We start from the raw sequence: 4,735 nt of genomic DNA, 5'->3' as shown, positions 1-4,735 counted from the left end.
GAACCGGACAGAACCGGACAGAACAGAACATAACAGAACAGAACGGGACAGAACGGGACAGAACAGAACGGGACAGAACCGGACAGGACAGAACAGAACGGAACGGAACAGAACAGAACAGAACAGAACAGAACAGAACAGAACAGAACAGAAGTGAACAGAACAGAACAGAACAGAACAGAACAGAACAGAACAGAACGGGACAGAACGGGACAGAACCGGACAGGACAGAACAGAACAGAACAGAACAGAACCGGACAGAACAGAACAGAACCGGACAGAACGGGACAGAACCGGACAGAACGGGACAGAACGGGACAGAACAGAACCATGTGTCCGTGCAATGCATTCTGGGAGTCTTAAATCTGAGCTGTACGACTTTAAACAGATTAAAGGATTATTATTAAATTATTAAATTAAATTAATTATTAAAACTGAATCTGATGTTTTCAGTTTATTTTACAGTTTTTTTCTGTATTTTTTAAATATAAATAAATATTATTAAAATTATAATATAAACTGTGAATTTACATGTTTATAGTCAAATAACTGTAAATAATCATAAAATTACTGATTTAAAGAAAATTCTTTATTTCACACAAAAAGATTAAAATATAATTTGCAAATCTATAATTTATATTTATTGTTTATTTAATAATAAAACTGTTAAATTCAGGTAGTTTAATACTGTTAATACATTTATAAAATTATGTTAAATTAGTGACATTAACAGTAAAAAGTATTATTTGTGTAATTTTTAAATAATAATAACTTTTATTACAGTTCTATAACTTCTCTAAGAGGAACCTGATATTTTCACAGATTATCAGGATAAAATCAGCAAATATAACAATAATATTTTAATATAAACTGCAGCTTTAACAGGCTGCATTTAATGTTCTGTGTCTACACGGAGGAACACACAACGTTTAAAGAGTGATAAGTGTTGTTTTAGTGTGTGATAAATAAATGTATAAGAGGAACCAAGTTAAAGCTGTCACATTAAAACAACTGAACAGTTTATAAACGTCACATTGTGATTATTAATGAAGAGAACAAACTTCATTTATTATCTGTGTAAAGTAAAGTTTGTGTTGGAGCCGAACTGAAGAACACAGTGAGTCCTTTCAGACAGTGTCTGCAGCTCTCAGTAACAGCTGCAGATATCCGACAGACTCGGTTTAACTTTAAACTAACACATTTACAGAGACTCGGTTTAACTTTAAACTTCGCCTTTACACTAAAGAAAATTTACAAGAGACTCTGGGTGCATAAACCTTTTCAAATTTACTGATTACACTCATGTTTAGCATGAGTACTTCTAGGGTTGTTGACTTTTAAACATTAATAACATTGCTGATTTTTTACATGTATGACTCGATGTTACTAATAATCCTAATCTAATTTTTACATGTTGACTCATGGTTTTTCCACACCTTTAAACTTAACAACATTTTACGAAGACTCGGTTATAGATCTTATAATACTTGACAACATTTAATAATGGTACGAGGAGACTCAATCGTTATTAAACTTTATATGACTAGAGAAACACACTCATATATCAAGAGACTATCGGTTTAACTTTAAACTGAACAGCAAATTATATGAACTAGGTTAAGCTTACTAATACTGTATTGTTTCAGTAGATTATTTATACAAGATTCTCATGGCATTATAACTTTTAATTATGTCTCCTACCTATTATACAGGATTCGTTTTAGCTCTGTCACCTATGGATACTGACACAAATTTACAGAAACTCGGTTTGTAACTTTAAACTTTGTCACACTATTTCCAACTGAAGGATATGATGGTAATAACCAGCTTCCGTTGTGTATGGCAGTTTTCATTCAGACACTCTTGGTCTAACCTTTTAAACTGCACCACACATTACAGGAGGTGAAGCTTCAATCTCGTATTAACTAATATAACACTGGCACACATTATCGTACATTCAGTCTGTCGAATAGTGGTAGATCCTTCATATAAGTCATTCATTATGTACGCAGAGACTCAAGCTGGCGACTGTCTATGTACCCACAATTTTACAGAGACTCTGGCTTCTTTCTGCTGTAGTTGCAGTGATAGGAGACCGTGTCTAAGGGTTTTAAACTTTAATACTTTATGGACACACCGTATAGTATCAGCGTAGATACTCAAAGGTGTGTTGAACGTTGTGAAATAAACATAAAACTTTTACAGAGACTCAAGGTTCATAACTGTAATGGTTAACGGACAATTTACAGAGATATCTGCGTGTAAAATGACGTTAACACTAAATGCTACCTATATACATTGTTAGATTTCGGCTTTAACTTTAATACTCAAACAACATTTACAGATGACCTCGGGTTTTTAACTTATGATAACTTAACACAATTTACAGAGACTCCGGTATAATCTTTAAACTAACACATTATCGGTGATGACATCAATTGGTTATAAACTTTAAATACTATATCACATTTACAGAGACTCGGGGGTTTTTATAACTTTAAACTAACAGTCAATCTTCAGGAGACTCAGGTTTACTTTAACTATCTATGACACATTTATCATGTGAGACATCGTGATGGGTTTAACTATCAATGTAAAAACTACATTTACATTGAGACCTCGAGTATTTAACTTTTAAACTGAACACATTTACATTGAGACTTTCAGGTTCCTAAACTTCTTTTCCTAGAACTAATCACATCTAATATCAGTAGGACTCTTATAGGTATTAAAACTTTAAAAACATAATCACATTTTGGTGACAGAGAATCGGATTGCAAACTTTTACCAACTATATACAATTACTCTTACAGAGACTGCCTGGGGTTTAACTTGTAGATAAACTGACACACAATTCGCTTCATAGGAGAGCGTTCGGTTTATTGACTCTTATAAACTGACAGCAGCCTTTCTACAGAGACTCGGTCTTCAAACTTACTCTTACACTGAACACTTTTTTTACAGAGACTCGTCTTACAACTTTAAACTAACACACTTACAGTTAATCATCCGTTGCTATAGGCTGTTAAACTGACACAGCTTTGTTACGCCGCAGATGGACTCGTCGTTTTACCCTCTAATAAACTGAACGTTTGTAGCAGAGGACTCGTTAACTTTAAACTAACACCTTTACAAGAGACGCCAGTTATAACTTCGAAACTGACACATTATACAGTCAGTACGATCAGTATAACTTTAAACGAACACATTAACAGCAGACATCGTTTAACTTTTAAACGTTACACAACTACCCCTTAATACGGTAAGATCTTCTGTGGTTGTAACTTGATTGCTCCTGAGTTCAATTATCGGCAGTAAGACAATCGGTATAATTTGAAAACTAAATTCACTAGACAGATTGTGTACAGAGACTCGGTTTAACATTTTAGAACTGTCAACCATCAATTCTTCCGGCAGATATCGTCCGGATCTTGAAAGGTGCGAGTATGAATCAGATATATGATGTAAAGAGACTCAAGTATGACCTTTTAGATCGTAAGAAGCACATAGTATATGTAGAGTGCTGGTAGTAGCCTTCTCTGAACAACAATGAGACCAAATCTGGTACATGAGACTCGTGTTTAACTTTTAAATGGACAAAATTTACAGTGTACTCGGTTTACACTCACTAAAAACTGACACATCTTTGACAGATAAGGACATACCCTCAGGTTGAAGACCTTAGCGTGTGAATAACTACAGTCGGCAATATTACAGAGACTCGTGGAAGAATCTAAACTTTAACAACACACTTTTACAGAACCTCGGGGTTAATTTATGGTGTTGACACGAGATTTACAAGAGACTCTGGGTTCCCTGAACTTTTTGAAACCTTAAAAACCACTAGACAGTTTACAGTAGACTCAGGTTTCAAAAGAACTTTAAAACATATGCAGAGCTAATTTTTACAAGAGATTTGCGTTTACCCTATTGTAATAACTTGTTACACATTTCAACTGCGGGACGTCTCAAGGTTTAACTTTTATGATGACCAAAACATTACAGAGACTTCGGTTTCCTAATAACTATTAAACACTAACACACATTTATCTAGTTAGCTTCGGTTTTCCCACTAATGGGAATAACCACTAAATGGACAAACATTTTTGTATAGAACCGGTAAGGGAGGTGTTAAAAAACTTTAAAGCTGTACAATCTAGATTATACAAGAGAAACATCACGGTTATAATAAGTTATAAAGCATTAACACATTTATCAGTTGTGTTTGTAACTTTAAACTCCGTAACACCATGTACCAGAGACCTCTGTTTATAGCATATTAGGAGACTAAAAAAAAATTGTCTTAGCAAGTATTGATCGGAGGTTTTAACTTTAGAGTACGGTATACATTTACTAGATTGACTCGAGTTTTGTGAAGTCATTAACTTAACGACATATAACAGACTACCATCAAGGAAGATGTTTGACTTTAAAACTATACCAGAATCAAGATTCTTACTCGAGAGATCTTTGCCTACGGGTTTAGATAACGCACTGTTAAACTGACACATTTACAGAGACTTCGGTTTACTTTAAACTGCACTTTACAGAGACTCTGGAACCTTAACTATGTGTTATAACTTAACATTTTACATATGTAGACCTCGGGTTTAATCTTTATAAACTAGATGTTGACACAACTTGTATATGAGACGTCTTGTATGTTATACTTTAAACTGCACATTACAGAGGACTCGGTTTAAATTTAAACCTAATGGGGTACTAGAGAAGACCT

Source organism: Morone saxatilis, unplaced genomic scaffold, assembly GCF_004916995.1.
Source record: "Morone saxatilis isolate NCDOM2014 unplaced genomic scaffold, NCSU_SB_2.0 Contig12, whole genome shotgun sequence".
NCBI lineage: Eukaryota > Metazoa > Chordata > Actinopteri > Moronidae > Morone > Morone saxatilis.
This window is presented reverse-complemented; position numbering follows the sequence as displayed.